General features: G+C 45.7%; 1 long non-coding RNA gene across 1 annotated transcript in view; it reads left to right on the top strand.

The window, feature by feature from the left end:
* The window catches only part of LOC116068792, a 21,272-nt gene extending 1,987 nt beyond the window's left edge, over positions 1–19,285 (top strand). Inside the window, exon 2 of the long non-coding RNA XR_004109692.1 lies at positions 18,289–19,285. This is a non-coding gene — a long non-coding RNA (uncharacterized LOC116068792). The remainder of the gene's footprint in view (positions 1–18,288) is intronic.
* Positions 19,286–20,796: the final 1,511 nt, after the last annotated feature.

Here is a 20,796-nt window from a genome sequence, read left to right as displayed (position 1 = left end):
ATCTAGAAAAGCCAAAGCCTGGCATGAAGGAAATGGAGGCCAGAGGACCAGGAGTCATCCAGGTCTGGTGGCGAACAGCTTTGATCCAGCACTTACTAGGCAGAGGCATGTGTACCTCTGTGATCTCAAGGCCATTCTGGTTTGTGCAGCTAACTCCAGGTCAGCCAGGGCCACACAGTGAGATCCTGTCTTCAAAACAAAGCAAAACAAAAACCATAACAAACACAAACAAAAATCCCCACAAATAACAACAAAAAGAGGATCAGGAATTAAGTGTCAACCTCAAGTCAGTTTTAAGGTAGCCTGGGCTACCTGAAACCAGGCATCAACAAAACAAAACAATCCATCTGTTAATCCCTCATAACAAGCCATCTGTGACAAAAAAGTGGAAGTTTGTCATTCTAAGGAGTGCTGTGTATCCAGGCAGGTCTGACTGAGCTCCATCCACAGGCAGTGAGTGAGTGCTCGTACATCTGCCTCACATCCCCCAGTGCACAGCCATCTTGTATACAACTGTTTGCTGTTTCGCTTGGCCTCTGAGGAGCCCATAATAAGAACAACTGCAGTTCACTTGTTGTGCTGTGACAGAGTGCTTAGGTCCCGCAGTGTGGACAAGTGTCCACACTTTGTCTGCACCTGACTTCCGTGTCTTCTGCTCTGTGTCACTGGATCCCTGGTCACAGTAGGAGACCAAAGCACCTCTCTGACAGAGGCTTCTTTTTGTTGATGGTTTGGTTTGATTTTGTTTTTTCTCTGTGCAGTCCTGGCTCTACTGAAACTCACTCCATAGACCAGGCTGGCCTGGAACTCACAAAGCTCTGCCTGCCTCTGCCTCCTGAGTGCTGGTCTTGAAAGGTGTGTGAGCCACCTCGGCTCAGCAGAGGGTTCTATCTATAGTTGCTTTATTCAACCTGCTTGGGCAGAACGTCATCGCAGAAGAGAGCCACTCACCGTGTGAGTGGAAGCAAGAGGAAAAAGAGGCAGAGATCTTAGGTAATTAAGAATCCTACCAACAAGGGCTAAGAGATGGCTCAGTGGTGTTAAGTAAGCACTTGCTGATATTGCAGAGACCCGGATTTGATTCTCAGCACATGCATGGTGGCTCACAAACACCCATAATTCCAGTTCCTGGACCTGATGCCTTCTTCTGACTTCTGTGGGTATTGGGTACATGGTGCACATACATATATTCAGGCAAAGCATTTGTATTCATAAATAAATAGACTAAAAACAGAATCTCACCAATGATGAATTGATAGCAGTGGACGGTCATCTGAACCTGTGGCTGGGCCTGTGCGCATGCCTCAGGGTGGCCATGCAGTGCATGGGTCTGAAGTTTGGGTTTGAATAGCTTCATGGCAAATCTGCCCTAGGCACTCAACATGTATCTTAGAGTTATTCTCAAGGATTGAGGCTGTAGCTTGATGAGAGAGTCATGGCCTAGTTTGTGCAAAGCACTGCATTCATTCCTGAGGCACCTCTTCCCAAAATCTGGGGTTCAAACAACTTAAATGGACTTGTGGTAAGCTCGCCTGGATGTCACATATGGGATAATGGTCCGTTATAAATTTCAAACAGTAAAAAAGTCTCTTCTGGAGGGTTGCAAGACTCAATCCCAGGAAGATTCCTCCCTCCAGACTGACACTAGGAAGCATAAAGAATGAGGGAGCTGACAGGGCCTCATTCCAGAATTCTGCCCAGCACTGACTTAGCCCCAGTGCCCCCAGCTTCTCAGGATGACCCTGGAAGTGCCTGAGTTTTGCTTGCTCTGTGAGGAGACCCTTGGGTTTCAGAGTGTCTCCTGCTGGCACACTGAGGAAGACGTTTAAAGCTGGAATTAAAAAACCAAACCAAAACAAACCAAACCAAAATAAAACAAAAAGAAAAACAAAGCATACATCTGACCCGGGGCACTGGTGGCTGCCTGGGGTTAAGGGTGCTTGTGGGAGTGGGGTGGGGTGGGGTGAAGGGGATGTAGGGAGGAATCGGAGGAGGTCAGACCTTAAGTTTCTCAACCCAAGAGTGTGGAATGATTCTTCTTTTAGTTTTACCAAGTGTAGCTGATTGTTTGCAAGTCAGGGAAAGGGGCCCCAGGCTCTGCTTCCAGATTGAAAGCCCTGCTTCTTTCTGAAATGCAAAGGTCTCTCTGGGTTTTATCTCTTTGTACTCTGACCTTATCAACACCACACTCCATTCTCCCAGGCCTTTTAAATATGCCACCAGCCTTCACCCTGTTTTGTTAAATCACTCACTCAGCTTGTCGGGACAGCATTTTAGACCAACATGCCGTTTGTGGGGAGCCTGTGCATCCAGACTCTGTAAATGCACTAATTAGCTGAGTGGAAAGAGCCCAAGAGCAGGCAGCAACATCTCCTTTCCCAGAGGGAAGTTCACCAGACTGCCTCAGCCCCGATTCTCCAAGATTTCAGCTCAGGAAAGGGACAAGCAAGTGGTGGGCACTGATTCCTCAGATCAGGCTTTTTAGCCCCAACGTCACTGATGTCTGGGGTCTGAGTGTGTGGGCAAAAGGAGCTGTCTGAGCCCTGTAGGCTATTTTTGCAGCCTCCCTGGATACAGCCTAGTCATCTGCTTTCCTCCCCAAAGCTGTGATAAGCAAAAATGTCAGTGGGGCTGGGAATGTGGCTTGCTTACCTAGCATGAGTGGTGAAGTTTGAATCCCAGCCTGACTTCTAATCAGCTGTGTGACCTTGGAGAAGTTACTTTGTGTATCTGTTCTTCAGTCTTTTTACTTGTAATGTGGGATAGATAATAGAATGGATACTGGTCTTCTGTAATTGAAGTGTTGAAAGTGAGGCAACAAGAAATAAGGTACAGAGCTGGAGAGATGGCTCAGTGGTTAAGAGCACTGACTGCTCTTCCAGAGGTCCTGAGTTCAATTCCCAGCAACCAATGATGGCTCACAACCATCTGTAATGGGATCTGATGCCCTCTTCTGGTGTATCTGAAGACAGTGACAGTGTATTCACATACATAAGATAAATAAATAAGATTTTTTTAAAAAGCTACATATTAAATGAGGGCTAGGCAACTCATTTTCTTTCTTTCCTTCTTTCTCTTCTTTTTTTCTTTTTTCTTTTTCTTCCGAGATAGGGTTTCTCTGTGTAACCATGGCTGTCCTGGAACTCACTCTGTAGACCAGGATGGCCTCAAACTCAGAAATCCTCCTGCCTCTGCCTCCCAAGTGCTGAGATTAAAGGTGTGCACCACCACTACCCGGCACAACTTATTTTCAAAACCTTTGGGCAGATCATATTTTATAAAATAGAAGACAATAGTTCTAACCAAACTCTCCAAATTGTGTCAACCTTGATATATTACCTGGAAGTAGCATCCATTTTATTTATTTGGGCTTTTTACTTTTGTTGTTGTTTTTTACGGTGTTTCGGGTTACAGGTTGGCCTCAATTTTCCTAGCAGAGGACAGATTATTTGTTTTGTTTTGTGAGACAGTGTTTCTTTGTGTAGGCTTGGATGTTCTGGAATTTGCTCTGTAGATCAGGCTGGTCTCAAACTCACAGAGACCTGCCTACCTCTGCCAGCCGAGTGCTGGGATTAAAGGCGTGCACCACAACATCTGCCCCCTCCCTTTTTCATTTATGGGTGTATGGGTGTTTTGCCTGAATATAGTCCGTGTATTATATGCATGCAGTATCTGTGGAGGCCAGAAGAGGGCAATAGATCTTCCTGAACTGAATTACAGTTGTGAGCTGCCATGTGGGTGCTGGGAATAGAACCCAGGTCCTCAGCAAGAGCTGCCAATGCTCTTAACTGCAGAAGCATCTCTCCAGCTTTCCCTTTGTTTTTTGAGACAGGATCTCACACCCGCAGCCCAGGCTGGCCTCAAATCCACTATGTAGTCAAGTTTGGCCTTGAACTCAAGGTAATTCCCCTGCCTCAGCATTCTTGAATGAGTGCTGGTGGATTACAAGAGTAAATTATCATGCCAAGCTAAAACTCAACTTTATCATTTCTTCATGTGTTTGTGTGTGTGTGTGTGTGTGTGTGTATGTGTGTGTCTGTGTTGCTGAGGCTGAAACTGGAGGCCTTGTGGATATAAGATAAATATTTTACCACTGAGCCAACCCACCCTCTGCCCCCTGGCCTTTCCCATTGTTTTTTTCTGGGAGGGAGAAATGGCTTCTGCTTAAGAAACTTCAGTTATTCACAAAGCTGTGCTGAGAATGCCCTGCATGGGTAGAGTTGGTGTGTGTGGAGTGTTGGGTGTGGGGTGTAGGGGTGTGGAGGCTTGGCCATTGGTTTTTGGGTCTGCCAATCCTGATCCCTGAGGTGTTTTACCACGCCTATGAAAGGGCTTACTTCTACAAAGGAGTAATAATTTTATCTCACTATGCAGCTCATGCTGACTCCCTTACTGCAGATCCTCTAGGGTGTGGAGATTATAGGTGTGTCCTAACTTTATTATTAATTTTTTTCCAAGTCAGGGTTTTTCTATCACCTGTTTTAAAGCCAGGATTTTGCTATATAGCCTGAGGGAGGGGAGAAGGCTCAAAGTTGTAGCAATACTCTTACCTGAGCCTCCCAAGAGGTTAGGATAAAAGAGAATTTAAAAAGGAGAGAAGAGGTTTTTGAAAGGAGGGAGAAATGAGAGAACAAACAGTCTTGGGATAGAGGATCAGTGGGTTTCAGTGTCTCCTGCAGGACTAGGGCTTAGCATGTGATATGGAGAAGGACAATGACCGGCCCGAGGCAGGAAAACCAAAGAGTATACAGTCTTTCCATCTGGAAGGTCTGGGTATTTCAGCTTGGGTTTGCCGAAGCTTAGACAATAGTGCATACAAAACAATGTTGCAGATGTCATTTTCTACAGGGGGATTTTTTTTTTTCTTAAAAGTGTTTTGTAACATTTACTTATGTATAGGGGTGTGTGCATGGGTGGAGGGGGCACACATGCCATGCTCGGTGCAGGTGGTCAGAGGACAACTTCGTGAAGTGGTTTCTAGAGATTAAATTTAGGTCTCTATTTTCTGAGTCATCTCTCTAGCCCTTAGATTTTTTTCTTTTTAAAGATTTCTTTCTTTTTTTTTTCTTTTTTTTTTGGGGGGGGGGCGTTTTTTTGAGACAGGGTTTCTCTGTGTAGCCTTGGCTGTCCTGGAACTCACTCTGTAGACCAGGCTGGCCTCAAACTCAGAAATCCGCCTGCCTCTGCCTCCCAAGTGCTGGGATCAAAGGCGTGCACCATCACCGCCGGGCTGATTTATTTCATTTTTAAAGATGTCTTTATCTTGACCTTATGTATGTGAGTGTTTGCCTGAATGTATGTATACATTGACAATAGAAGAGTAGTTACACAGTGGTAAACTGCCATGTGGGTGCTGAGAATCGAACCCTGGTCCTCTGCAACAGCAGCCAATGCTCCTAACCACTGAGCCATCTCTGCAGCCCTAAGACGACTCACTTGAATATGCTGAATGTGTTTATAAAAGTCAAGGCAACCACTCTACTGTGAGGGCACTTGTCCAGCCCTTTCAAAATTTTGAGACAGGGTCAATGTGTAGTCCAGGCTGGCCCAGAACTCACCATCCTACTACCCTTTTTCCTAATAGTGCTACATGCCTGGCTTAAATTTTTGTTTTGAAATAATACTTGTAATAGTTTTTCTCTGCTGACAAAATAAGCCAATTAAAGCTGAATTGAGAGTAAAAAGGCAGGTTTATTTGGGTGCAGCAATTGGTGGGTTCACCTGTCCAAAGGAACAGAGCCAGGGAAACTGCCATGCAGATGGGAATGGGGGTGGTGGTGAAGGGGGAGGTGCTTGCACATAGGGAAAAAGAGGGTGAGAAAGGAGAGGGAAGGAGAGGGAAGGGAAGAGGGAGTACATGCAAAATGTCTGGATTATATTGAGAGGAGCCTCTGGGGGAAGGGCAGCCCAGCCCCTGGGCTGGAGAGTTCAGGGCAGAGGGTGGGGTGTGCCAGTCACCTCTTACAAGGGGTAGATTCTAAGAGATGCTGGGAGAGTCTGGAGGCCAGGCCCACTTTGATGTGTTAAATAGGCACCTCAGCAGCCTTTGCCAGGCCTGAAACCCAATCATTGGCTCACAGAAAGGTAAAGCTGGCCTAGGAGACCCTAATGTTTCATCTGTAATGCTGGTACTACCCAAACCAAGACATCAGCCTTGATAAATTACTGTTGCCTGCCTGTCTGTCTGTCTATCTACCCATCCATCCATCTATTCATCCATCCATCTTTTTTTTTTCTTTTTTCTTTTTTTTTTTTTTTTGAGATAGGGTTTCTCTGTGTAGCCCTGTCTGTCCTGGAACTGTTGCTGTCTTCAGACACACCAGAAGAGTACATTGGATCTCATTACAGATGGTTGTGAGCCACCATGTGTTGCTAGGAATTGAACTCAGGACCTCTGGAAGAGCAGTCAAATGCTCTTAACTGATAAACCATCTCTCCAGCCCTTAAATTTATTTATTTTTTTTTAAAGATTTTTTATTACTATTTGGTTTTACTTTACATGCATTGATGTTTTGGTTATATATGTCTGTATGAGAGTGTTGGATACACTGAAACTGGAGTTACAGACAGCCATGAACTGTTATGTGGATGCTGAGAATTGAACCCTGGCCTCCTAGAACAGCAGCCAGTGCTCTTAACCACTGAGCCACCTCTCCTGAGTGCCCCCACCCCGTTCTCTATCTTTTTCTTTTCTTTGTGGTACAGCACATGGAACCATGGTTCTGCTCATAGCAGTTATCTAGGCAGGCTCTTGGAGAGTGAGAACATCCCAGCCCTGACATCTCTCTCAACTCTCCATTCCAAGTCTGATCTGGGAACCCTATAAGCATTTAACTCCTTGATCTGGTCTCTTCTATGTGGTGACAGTTCCTTGTTCCTTGTTTCATTGGTTGTCCCTTCATCTGGACTTCCCCGCGGAAAGCTGATGACCACACCCCCTGCTGTATAACCCAACCCTCTCACTCAGCAAGAGTCTTGCTCCACTCAGCTTTCACTTCCCTATCGCCCCTCTGGGCTTGCTGTTCCTAATCAAAGTGATCAGATACAAATTATCTTCAGGCCTGGCTCCTAAGAAGAGGACATTTTCCAAATTGTTTTCCTGCAACTAGACCAATTTTGCTTCTACTGACAAGCTCACAGGCACCTCGAACAGCAACAGGGGAACAAATCCTCTCCATTCTGAATCCTCTCTTGTTCCTGCCCTCGGTCCTGGAAAACAGTGCCACCAGAAAGTGGCAAGGGAAGCACTCAGAGCGAGATGCCATCAGTTTCCCAGAGCAAGGTGCCAACTTCCGGCCATCAGTTTCCCAGTATGGAAAAATGATCCTTGTTGTCCAACTTCACAGGCGTGCCTTTGGGCTAAGTGAGGGTGCTAGCTGATAAGAACTATAGGTTATTATCGCCATCCTCCCTATCCTCTCTTGATAGTCTCTTATTTTTTTCTGTACTTCCCACACACATTCTCCACCTGATTTAATTTCCTTGCTGATTATTTCTGCTGGGAAGTTTTCCTCCCAGTGTAGACCAGCGATGACTGACATGCCAAGATAATGCACAGGGATCTGAAGAACGTGCTTGAATTTCTACTTAACGTTTGTCCTTTAAATCTCCTCTTTAACCTTTTATTTTTTGTGTATGTTATGATATTTAACTGTATATAAAGATTTGAAATACAGTTCATTCTTTGCTGTTTAACAGTTTTTCAGTTGATGAGCAACCATATATATGCGATGCTGGCTCCATTAGGTTATCATTGAGCTGCCTGGGTGTGGTGGTGCATTGCTCTTAAGCCTCCTGCTGAGTCCTCTGGTGGTAAAGGCAGGAGGATCTCTCCTGAGTTCTAGGCTAGCAGTGACTACATAGTGAGACTGTCTCAAACCCAAACCCACATCAAACCAAACCAATTTGCAGCATGATCCATACAGTAAATAACACTGAGTGATGAATATTACACACAATGGCAACTGGCTCATGCACTTATTACATTTTATTGATTGATTGACTGATAGATAGATGGATGGATGGATGGATGGATGGATGGATTTTTCAAGACAGAGTTTCTCTGTGTAGCCCCAGCTGTCCAGGAATTCACTCTGTAGACCAGGCTGGCCTTAAACTCAGAGATTTTCCTGCCTCTGCCTCCAGAGTGCTGGGATTAAAGGCATGAGTCACCACTGCCTGGGTAACATGTTTTCTAAAAGAGATGTATTTTTTAAGTTTTGTGTACGGGTGTGTGCATATGAGTGCAGTACCCATGGAGGCCAGAAGAGGGCACTGGATCCTCCAGAATGGGACTTAGCAGGTTGTTGTGAGCCATCTGATATGGGTGATGGGAACTGAACTCATCTGCAAAGGCAGCGAGTTCTCTTAGCCGTTGAGCCATCCTTTCAGCCCCATTATACTACTACTACTGCTGCTGCTGCTGCTGCTGCTACTACTACTGCTACTGCTACTTCTTCTTTTTCTTCTTCTTCTTCTTCTTCTTCTTCTTCTTCCTCTTCTTCTTCTTCTACTTATTATACTTATTATTATACTTATTATTATTATTATTATTATTATTATTATTTTGGTTTTAGGAATGGGCCCCAAGGCTTTCCTCATGTTAAGTATATGTTCTAAGCTAAGCTATACCTCATCCTTAGAGGCTGTCTCTAGTTGTTAAAAATAAAAGTAATGGGCTGGGGAGATCATTCAGTGGTTAAGAGTTCTTGCTGTTCTTGTAGAATTCCGTTTCCCAAAACCCACCTTGGGTGGCTCACAGTCCCCTGAAACTGCATTTACAGGGGATTCAGTGCCCTCTTCTGGCATCCGTGAGCACCTGTGTGCATGCAGTACACATACATGCACTCAGGCCCATACACATAAAATAAATAACTTTAAAACATAAACCACGAACAGCACATCCAGCTCCTCCTGCACAGCCTCGCACACCTGCTGCTGTTTACTGCTGTGTTGCATCAGAAGGTCACGGGGGTGGGGGTGGGGTGGGGGGGTGATTGCCAGGGCCACCCGGGTCTATGATGTTTACATGGCAGTCAGGCTGACCACCAATGCCTCTTACAGTGTGTCCCCATCTTACCATTGAAAGTTCACGTTTAAAAGGCAGTTAGGACTGGGGAGAGGGCCACTGCTCTGGTCACCTCTTGCACACCGTACTGTTTTGGCAATGTATCTTTCCACGGCCAACCTGAGGATAGTTGTGATTCAGTCAGTGATAAATTGCTGACCATCAGATCTACGCAGGTTGGCTGTGAACTTGCGAGATGAGGGGGTGGCAGGACAGCAAGCCCTGTGAAGCAGCAAGGTCCCCCGCCCCCCCCGCCCAAGCTGTCTGTATCTGGGACACACATGGGGTATAAACCTCTGTGCTTCCCTTGGCAATGCTCCTGCTTCCTACTGTTTCTCCAGATACTGGAACCCAGGGGTGCTATCTTGGTTAGCCTAGATGATCTGAGATGGAATTCATTCCTAGAAAGAGACCTGAGGTCCTACGAAAATAAGGTGGGAAGGGGGTCAGAGGGAGGTCAGAGAGGAACCCGTAGATCTCAGGACAGGTTCCAATGCACCCCCCAGCTAGCATATTAGAGTGGTCCCTCTGCCTTCCTGTTGCCACACTATGTGAGAGCGAGTGGCAGCAGCTGAGGGTCGCCTCAGGCTTCTGACGAGACTGGCAGCATGGGTGTTTGGGAAGTGCTTCCACCTGGCCTAAGTCAAGTTCTCCTTAAGGCCATCACCATCACCCACAGTTCTTGTGGACTCTGATGGAGCAAACTGTTCTAAAGGTTTCACGGTGTTTACAGAGCCAGAGTCAAGTGTGTAAGCAGGTTTGAATCCTCGTTATCTGTTTATCGGTTGGCTGACTCTGGACGTATCTTCAACTCCTGCCTACTCCATCTCATGCTCTGCTGTTTACCACTCTAAAGGTGGTTCATGCTGTTTACCACTCTGAAAGTGGCTGAACCTGGGAGAACAGAGCCTAAAAATGAGGCAGACTAAAGTCTCATGCAATAGCCGGCTTTATTCAGAGCATCAGACAACTGATCCTCTGAGGTTTAAGAAGAATCACATGAGTAAATAAATGTACAATCACAAGGACATACTGCACATGACAAAACATGTATTTCCGTAGGAGTATATAAACCAGTAACAAGGGCTGGAGAGATGGCTCAGTGGTTAAGAGCACTGACTGCTCTTCCAGAGGTCCTGAGTTCAATTCCCAGCAACAACATGGAGGCTCACAACCATCTGTAATGGGATCTGATGCCCTCTTCTGGTATGTCTGAAGACTGTGACAGTGTAGTCATATAAATAAAATAAATAAATCTTAAAAACAAACAAAAACAATAACGATAGCTAGTTGTAATGAATAATCTGAAGTAAACCCACTCTGATCCACTACATGTAGGAGCTGTGCTAAAACACACTCCAAGAATAGTTCTTTTTGAAGGAACTGAGGCCCCAACTCTTGCCTTGTTTTCTAGGAGTTTTCTCACAAGCACTCAAAGTTCCCCTCATGCAGCTCAGTTCTTGAACCGTATTTCCTCAATTCACATCTTCCTTTCAAACTTGTTATCTTTGAACTCATGATCATCCTGTTCTGCCCCTTTAGTGCTGGGATCACATGTATGTGTCTTTTTTTGTTTTTGTTTTTGTTTTTGTTTTTTCGAGATAGGGTTTCTCTGTGTCGCCTTGGCTGTCCTGGAACTCACTCCGTAGACCAGGCTGGCCTTGAACTTAGAAATCTGCCTGCCTCTGCCTCCCAAGTGCTGGGATCAAAGGCGTGTGCCACCACCGCCCGGCCACATGTATGTGTCTTAATGCTAGAACACACTGTGTAGAGAGCAAGGTGCCCTCAGTAACAGAGATCTGCCACCTCTGCTCTTGAGTGCTGGGATTGAAGGTGTGTGCCATCGCATCTGGCCTGTAGGTTTGCTTTATTTTTTAATAATTATGTATGTGTGTTGTAGAAAAAATTTTAAAGTTAATGGGGGGTTTCTACCCTATCTTTGATCATTCAGCTCCCAGATAAAAAACACACAATCTTTATATTTATGATAAGCCTTTAATGCACTAGAGCTGGGCAGATATCTACCCTCTAAGCTATTAGAATCTACTTCTCTATCAACAAACAGCCCTGAGTTATAACTCGCCATGTTCCATCTGGGCACCTCTTAACTCCAATTGGCCAGCCATTGTTTTTATGACTCACTTATCTCATGGCATCTTTTCCTCCCCCCTACCTTCTCTCTTTCCTTGTGGTCTTTTCTCCCACCCCAAGCCTGGGAACCCAGACCTCGCCCATCTCTTCTCTGCCTGGCTATAGGCTGTAGACATCTTTATTCACCAATCAGGAATAACATGGGCGGGGCACAGTTACACAGAATCACTTGTGTATGTGCAGATTTTCTTCTCCTTGGGGGTAAGGTAACCAGGTCTTTCGGGCCAGCATTGAGCATTATAGTACATAGCAACAGATGAAACCCAAACTGTGTGTGAGTGTGTGCACATGAGGGCTGGGTGTGAGTATGTGCATGTGAAGGCAGGTATCCATGAAGCATGGGATCTTCGGAGTTACAGGCGGTTGTAGACTTCTAGACGTGGGTGCTGGGATCCTCTACAAGAGCAGCAAATCTCTTAACTGATGAGCCATCACTCCAGCCCCACTACACACTACAAACAAACAAACACTTTCCTTGCCTCAGTTTCTTCACTAGAAAGAGAAAAAGTCACCCTTGACTCACCCTTGCCTCAGTGGTTCTCACCCTTCCTAATACTGCGACTCTTTAAAACAGCTCTCATGTTATGGTGATCCCCAACTAAAATTATTTTGTTGCTACTTCATAACTGTAATTTTGTTACTGTTATAAATTATGATGGGAATATTGGATATACAGGATATCTGATATTCGACACCAAAAAGGGTCCCAATCCACGCGTTGAGAACCACTGCCATAGAGACTTCTGGATTTGAAAAAGGTATTTAGTGTGGGCTGTCCCTCGTGGTTGTTGATAATTCGTAGGGAGACCATTGAGCATGGTGACAGCCCTGAAGCCTCTGTGAAAGTCTTCTAAGGTGGGGGTGGGGGTGGTGAATGAGGGCTATGCCTGAATGCTAGGGCTGGTAAGAGGGCGTGTTCATAGGATGTGGGGCTAGGGCTGGTAAGAGGGCGTGTTCAGTAGGAGGTGGGGCTTCCTGGGTGTCTTGAGAGGCCAGGATGTGCTAACTTCTGGGTTTGTGACTCACATGATCATGTTTTCAGTACACTTGCTTTGACCATGGCAACACATTGACGTGCTATTCTTAGTGGCTTCTGCTGGATCACTCCTGACACTGGAATTATTTAATTATCCTATCTTATTTTTTTCTATTAAAATTCTTTCCTACAGCCAACAGGAACTGTGCTAAGAGCAGGAAAACAGACATCTTCATTTTTAAAAATATTTAATTAAAAAAATTAATAACAGGAGGCCATTTGAGCTCACTTATTTATTTTCAAACTGACAGCCTTCTGGAGACTAGATGGACATGTGTGTAAGGGCCTGGACAAGGGTCCTACTCTCCTGTCCCCAGGAAAGTGGTCAGTATTTAGCCACAATGCCAGATACAACCCTCTGGCTTCTGAAATACTTAGCATTCTATTTTGTGGGAAATCAAGATTAAGAGAATAAAGGGAAATATGTTATAAAGTGGTTCTGGGGCTAGGGAGCTGGTTCAGTAGTTAGAGCACTTGATGCTCTTGCAGAGGACCTGAGTTCAATTCCCAGCACCCAAGTCAGACAGCTCACAATTGCTGGTAACTCCACCTCTAGGGGATCTGCATTTCCAAGCACAGACTAACACACGGACTGTCACACATATACATAATTTAAAATAATTTCATAAATTAAATTGCCCCAGGGGTCAGTAAGATGGCTCATTGGGTCAAGGCATTTGGCCTGCAGAACTGAGTTCAATTTCTGGAATTCACATGGTAGAGAGAAGTGATTCATACAAGTTGCCCCCACCCCCACCCCCAACATGCATGCTATAGCAGAAGCATGTTCTCGCCTCAAAATAAATACATAGAAGTAAAAAGTTCTGGAGAGATACTGCTCCTTTACCTCTCTGTGTGCCGCCCCCGTGACTACTGCGTTTACAGAAACAAAATGGAAAATAAGAACATTCCAGTTGAACTTGAACTCTGACTTGAGTAAACTTGAAAGGGAGCTAGTTTCTAAATTTCATGGAGAATATCTCTGCCACGAAGGGTATCACAGGCTTCGGTCCCAGCAGTGGAGATGTTGAGGGCTACATAGTGAAACCCTGGAGAGAAAGAGGGAGGAGAGACAGAGAGAGGAAAGAGGAGGGAATAGGAAACGAGAAGAGAGGAAGAGACAGAGATTGAGAGACAGAAACAGAGAGACAGAGACAAAGATACAGAGACAGAGAGAAGGGGGAGGGGAGGGGAAGGGAGAGAAGAGAGGAGAGGCTCATTCCTGTAATCTCAGCACACAAGAGGATAGCAAGTTTAAAGCCAATCTGGGTTACACATTGTATCAAAATAGTATGTATATGATATCATATATATAAGATATATGTTAAAATTTGAGGTAGAAATTAATTATAAACAACCCTGAGGGCACTAAAAGTCTATAGCCATGCATTTTAGAAAATCAGTGGATTGGAAGAAGAGGGGGCTCTCACTGAGATTGGGATTGGTGACTTGGGTGTCTCTCATATTATTGAGCTGCAGAGCACACATCTGCTTAGCCTGTTCATCTTACACCCAAAACGGAGTCTCAGAGAAGCTCCAGGTAGCAGGTGCAATGTTTGTGCCGCCAACACACCGGCCTGCTGTGGGCTGCAGTGTGGAAGTCTTTCCTGAAAGCAAAGACTTGATACTGGAGTCTCAAGTGTGTCATTAAGTCTCTCCAAATACAAAATCATGCCCTCCTGCTTTAAAAGTAACACCCCGATAGTTTGTCTGTGTGGCGGGTCTAACAAGCATTCAAGAATAAGTGACGTCCAAACAGAGAAGTCAGAACAGAACCTGCAGATCCAGAGCTCAGTGTGCACCGAGGGCAGGAATTACTGCAGAAAACTGAAGGCCGGGTTAACCTGCAACCACACAGAACACGAGGCCAAGGCATGTGTGTGGCTCTGTGGTGCACTTGGAACCACATAGCCAAGGGATTAGAGGTTGTTTGCTTGCTTGGTGCAAAACAAGAGGCTTAAAGGAACTTCAGTGACAACCGAAAGTTGACTCCTGTAACCAACTGGCTATGCTTGACAAGGCAGTAAGTTGATAACCTTTTAGAGCTGAAAGGTCCCAGAGTCCCACTAAGCACTGGCTTGTAACATTCCTGCCTAAGCCTGCTGCTGTTTGGCACCATGGAACCTAAAGAAAGGAAAACCTTTCCTGCCCAAGTGTTGTTGTTGTTGTTTTTTTTTTTTTCCGGGCATTGATTACCTCTTGAGGTGTCCCCAAGGGTTGCAGCTGGTGTTTCCCACGGTTCCTGGGGTTGTAACTATAGAAGCATAATGTGGCAGTTACAACACATGGCCCAGGAAACTGTCACATACCGACATGCTTCCTGCCACAGGACCTTTTATAGCCGATGGCGCCATTGCCCATCGGCAGCCTCCCTCTCTGCAAGAGTACCTTTGAAATACTCAGGGCAGGAGAGAGGTGCATGCGAATGCTAAGGCTCCCCCAGGCCTCTCTCTGCAATGCTGTCCTTAACAGAGTAGATGGGCCAGGTCTTCACTGGTGGAACTTTGTACTCTCTTATTTTTATAAAAGGGGCTATTTTTAAGTGTGAGACACTTCCTATCTTTGAGTTAATTCAAACCCATTTCCTACTAACAAAGCAGGCAACGTGGCTGCTAGGATTCAGAGGCTCACTCCAATCACAGCTTGCAAGTTCCATGGATGACACAAAGAGCCTTGCAGGAAGGCTGGGGTTTCTGACAAGAGGACTTCCTGAGCTCTGCTAACATCTGTTCCTTGGGAGGCCTGGCTTCCAGGGGAGGGGATTTGGGTTGAGCTCTGCCCTTGGGGTGGAGGGCATGTAAGACAGAGACATTTAGAGCTGCCTGCTTTGCTAGCTTCTATTTCCTGTTGTAAAGCAGTTTCTGTCAGGGGTTTGTGAAAGGCTGATAAGGAATATTGCTGGCTTTCCCTGGTGCCGCCATCTTGCCCCATTCTGGGACCTTTTTTTCTTTCTTTTTCTCTTTTCTTTTCTTTCCCATCTTTCTCCTTTTCCTCTTCTTCTTCCTCCTCCTACTCCTTGTCCTCCTCTTCCTCTCCTCCTCCTCCTCCTTCTCTTCCTCTTCTTCCTCCTCTTCTTCCTTCTTTTTTTGCCAAGACAGGTTCTTACTATGTAGCTCTGCTTGTACTGGAATTCACTATGTAGGCCAAGCTGGCCTCAAACTCAAAGAGATCCCTTTGTCTCCCAAGAACAGGGATTAAAGGATATGCTACTACAGCCTGCTGTCTAGTATGTTGTCATAACCCACTGATGCCCTAAAGCAGTCCTGTGTGCCAGGCGCTATTGGTCAGCTCATGTGCCAGATGAGAAGTGGAATCCCTGAAAGAAAATTTGCCCAAAGTCATACATCTTCTACGGGTCACGCCTGGACTAACACTCCTGTCATTGCTCATGATGACAAACCGAGATGGATAAGGTCTGTAGGTGGCACGCAGTCGGGAAGAACTCCATGCATATCAGAGTGTAAAGCAGATGTTGCCCAGGCCGGAAGCACGGTGTCATCTGGGTTAGCTACACTGAGCCACAGGTGGTGCTTTAATGTGGCCTGATATTACAGTTGTGCCTGGAGCTCTGTGGCTTCCAGAGGAGAGTCGTTGCAGGTCCACATGGATAGCAGAATCTACAGGGGTCTGTACCTTTTCTGTAAGATTACATGTTGTTTGTATAGAACCTGTACGTGCTTCCTGTATACTCCAATCATCTCCACGTGATTTTATTCCCATTTCTGGAATCAAATTTACTATCCTAGGCTGGCCTTGTACTCACAGTCTTACTTAGCCTTTCATGTTTGTGGGTAACAGGTATGCACTACTATATTCACTCTCTAGTTGACTTTTCAGTCTTAATACAATGGACACGCTTTCCTGGCATTTTCGTATGTTCACTACATAGGTAATTTCTATCCTGCATGCTTTTAATTAGTGGCTGGTGAATGCACAGATGTGGAAGGAGTGGGCAGGGAGGGCCAGCTATGGCTGTGTAGCAAAAGCTCAGCTCCTTCACAGTTATGGCTATGGGGGACTAGAACAACCATCGGTGTGGGAGCTGTCAACCCAAGAGTCAAATGGGATGGTGAGAAGCCACCATACTGTTGCTAAATTAAGCCCATTTAGTGATGTGTGCCTGTATGTTGGAGGGTGGCCACTGGAGGAGAATCGTGAGAAGGCTGAGGTAGGGGAGAGAGGCAAGCTTGTACATGTGTATTTAGGGAGACGGTTGAAGACCTTTGGGTCGTGGGGGGAAGCTGATAGGCAGGTTGTAACTACCAGTGTCTCAGATCCATTTGCTTTTAGAGACTCAGAAGGATAATTAAGTCTGAATTTGAGAAAGTGTACTGGCTGGTTTTGTGTGTCAACTTGACACAAGCTGGAGTTATCACAGAGAAAGGAGCTTCAGTTGAGGAAATGCCTCCATGAGATCCAGCTGCAAGGCATTTTCTCAATTAGTGATCAAGGTGGGAGGGCCCATTGTGGGTGGTGCCATCCCTGGGCTGGTAGTCCTAGGTTCCATAAGAAAGCAAGCTGAGCAAGCCAGGGGAAGTAAGCCAGTAAATAACATTCCTCCATGGCCTCTTCATCAGCTCCTGCTTCCTGACCTGCTTGAGTTCCAGTCCTGACTTCCTTTAGTGATGAACAGCACTGTGGAAGTGTAAGCTGAATAAACCCTTTCCTCCCCAATTTGTTTCTTGGTCATGATGTTTTGTCCAGGAATAGAAACCCTGACTAAGACAGAAAGCAATGCAGGTCCTCCCACATTCCACACCTTTGTTTTAGGAGAGATGGGGAATGCTTTAACAGTAGACAGGTTCCTGTCAGAGGAGATGACATGGGCATGTCTTCAGGTGGCCATGTTTCTGACTCCTCTCCAGGCTCTCCTGGGCTGGAGCTTACTTTGAGCTCCTACCCCTCCCTGTGACTATTCTAGGGAGTGATGATTCCAAGAGAGTAGAAGTCAGCATCCCTGCCCCAAGTAGCTCTCATTTGTTGGAACAAACAACTATAGAAACTGATGGTGTAAGATCAAAAAGTAGCTAGTGAGATGGCTCAGTGAGCAGAGGCACTTACTGTCAAGCCAGATAAGCCGGTCCCTACAAGCTGTCCTTCAGCTTCCACATGTACTCTGTGGCACCCGCATATGCCCTGGAATAAAATAAATAAATGTGGGTCTCCATTTTCCTTGAGGGTCATTGGCCACTGGTCTAGGAGGGCAGAGCTTTGGACAAACCCAGGTTATGACGGAAGAACTTTAGGAGACAATTGTAGTGAGACAGCTTTGCTTGGTACCGTTCCAGGGACGGGGTGTCTGAAGGCTCTTGGGAGTCTGGGATGAAAGGGCTGATTGGTCAAAACACAGCACCCATTTATCATGTGGGCAGGAAGGTAGAGTGGGTCTTGTGTGCTTAGTCAGAGATCTCTGGACAGGCTCTTCCTCTGAACAGGTTTGGCAGAAAAAGGAAGACCCATTGAGAAGTGAAGTCCTCCATTTTGCACTGAGCCCAGAGAGCTATCAGGACATGGTGGACTTTGACCTTAAAAGTAGGGTCTCCAACAAATAAATTTAAAAAAGAAAATCAAAGACTAATTTGGCTGATGTGCGACACATGCCTGCCACCCCAGAACATGGGTGCAGAGGCAGGAAGATGATAAATTTGAGGCGCAAATCAACAAAATCAGTAATTCTTAGTGAACTCACTCAAGTCATAGAGACTGGGGAAGAGCATCTCACCCTGGGAGACGGGATGAGAGATGACTGGGGACATCAACCTTCAGGACAATAGGAAGTAGAACTGTGAGTACACAGTGGACAGGAAGACAAGAGAAAAAGCTGGTGGGGCCTAAAGTCTCAGGTAGTGAGGTAGAGAAGCGTGGGAGGTCAGGCCAGGAGTGGTATCTAGAGCAGCTTGCTTGTGCTTGTGTCGGCCAGTCAGCTATAATATAATATAAGGACATGAGCTATATGCTGAAGAGAGGTTGAGGGCTAGGACCGAGTACCCGACACTAGGAAGCTTATAAAGAACTTTATTCTTTACTCATCCAGAGGCTAAGGAGGCTGAAGCTCTGACACCTGGTGAAGTTCATCCTGCCGAATCATCCCATGGTGGAAGACAGAAAGGGCAAGAACGTATGAGAGAGGAAGCAAGACAACTCTTGTGCTCAGTAACCCATGGCAACATACGGCAGACCTAACCACTGTCTTAGTTAGGGTTTCCATGACGGTGAAGGGACATCATGACCAAGGCAACTCTTATAAAGGACAACATTTAACTGGTGCTGGCTTACAGGTTCAGTCCATGATCGTCATAGCAGGAAACCTGGCGGCATCCAGGTAGCACAGTGCTGGAGAAGGAGCCAAGAGTTCTACATCTTCATCTGAAGACAGTCAGAGGACTGGCTCTTCTTCCCTGGGTAGAGCTTAATCATAGGACCTCAAAGCCCCAACCCCACAGTGATGCACCCCCTCCAACAAGGCCACACTTCCTCCAACAAGGGCACACCCTCTAATAGTGCCACTTCCTCATGGGCCAAGCATATTCAAACCACCACACCACCTGTTGTCAGACCCTGCCCCCCACTTCCACCATTGCTGGCTGCACCAGGGATCAAGTTATGAACACATGAGCTTTGAGAGGTGCATGTCAATCATAGCATCAGCTAAGTAAAAGAGGAAGGACTTGATGCCTGATTGGTCACATTGAGGGGTATAAGAGAAAGACCAGAGGATGCATAGATGTCCACAGGTTTCTGGCTTGCATGGATAGATGGATAGAGATGTCATTCACTGGTTCAAAATTATGGAATGGAAGGCAAAAGATGTGTAGGAGGAATGAATTGTAATATCCCATATAGCACAGCAGGATAATAGGGTTTACATTTCAAAATGGCTAATAGAACATTAAATCTTTGCAACACAAAGAAATGATGACTGGCAGAGGTGATGGTTATGCTAATTACCCAAATCCTGTCATTTCGTAATCTAGATATTTATTGAAATATCAAACTATATTCTGTGAATATGTGCAATACTTTATTATCAGTTGAGAATTGAAAAAAAAATGATAAGAGCCAGATGTAGGATAACTGTAACCCCAGCTCTTGAGATTCAAGGCAAGAGGAGTGCTTCAGAGCCATCCTAGTCTATACTGAGTTTCAGGCTACCCTGTACTATAGACTGAGACCCTTTTTAATAAACTAATGAATGAATGAATGAATGAATGAATGAGGATGCTAGAATGATACAGGAGACAACTATGTTTGAGGTTCCCACTGGGTATTTAGGTAGGAGGTCCAGGAGGCCCTTGACATTACAACAGTATTGGGAGAGGGGTAGGCTCCACTGCAGAGTGTTTGGGAGGCAGCCTGGAGAACTTGAGAGAGCGAGAGAGCGAGGGAGCTCAAGAGTGAGAGGGGAGGCAGCAAAAGCCTGGCTTCAGCTCAAAGAACAGGACTTTTAGAACTTAACTAATTTTACCGAGGTGACCCTCTCCCACTCCTCCCCCCACTGCACACCCCCTTCTGGCTTTTCAGGGTCTCAGCATCCCTTCTCAAGGCCAGGGATGCTGTGTTCCGATGCCAGTTGTATCACGGTTTTGGAGAAGGCCAGACTTGAGAAAGAGCGGGAGGTGCAGAAGTCCTTGTTCATCCAGATCCAGGCAATCACTCCTATCAGGTCTTCTCTAGTGTGCACCCCCTTCTCCTCCTAGGCTGTCAGAAGTGTGGAGCTGATTTGGAAAAGCCGAAAATGAGCCTTCCAATTGTCACCTGGTGGGAGCCACTGCTTGGAAGGCCTCCTTTTTTGGGCTGGTGAGATGGCTCAGCAGGTAAGAGCACTGACTGCTCTTCCAAAGGTCCTGAGTTCAAATCCCAGCAAGCACATGGTGGCTCACAACCACCTTTAATGAGATCTGACACCTTCTTCTGATGCTGTCTGAAGATAGCTACAGTGTACTTATTTATAATATTAAATAAATCTTTGGGCCTGAGTGAGTGGGGCTCACTGGAGCGAGCAGAGGTCCTAAAAGTCAATTCCCAACAACCAGATGAAGGCTCACAACTATCTGTACAGCTACAGTGTGTACTCATATACACAAAATAATTAAATAAATCTTTAAAAATTTTTTTTCCATCATTTCTATCAAGGTTCCAAAGTGCCTCCTGCCAGTCTGTCAAGGTGGCACCTCTACATTTTCATTCCTTTTACCCTCTACTGAGGTTAAATAGGCCTGTAATCACCACAAGGTCCCATAGCATAGCATAGCATAGAAAAGGACCCAGAGCAACACCCAAAACTGGGGGTGGGGGGGGGGAGGGAGAGAACAGCATGAAATATCGGAGTATTTGTTTTCTATTAAATGATCTAAGAACAACTTTATGAGGAAAAAGCAGACTTCTCATAAAAACAAAAAACGTATATATGGATACAATTTAAAATTGCCACCAGCTGTCCTCAAAAGAAAAATTGAGCTGTCACACCAAGCCAATTTCTGCTAATCTTTGTAGCCACTCTTGCGAGTGTCTTAGTGTGTCTGTGTTCGCTGGCAGACAATAA

The sequence above is a fragment of the Mastomys coucha genome, unplaced genomic scaffold, assembly GCF_008632895.1.
Source record: "Mastomys coucha isolate ucsf_1 unplaced genomic scaffold, UCSF_Mcou_1 pScaffold22, whole genome shotgun sequence".
In the NCBI taxonomy this organism is placed as follows: Eukaryota; Metazoa; Chordata; class Mammalia; order Rodentia; family Muridae; genus Mastomys; species Mastomys coucha.
This window is presented reverse-complemented; position numbering and strand designations above follow the sequence as displayed.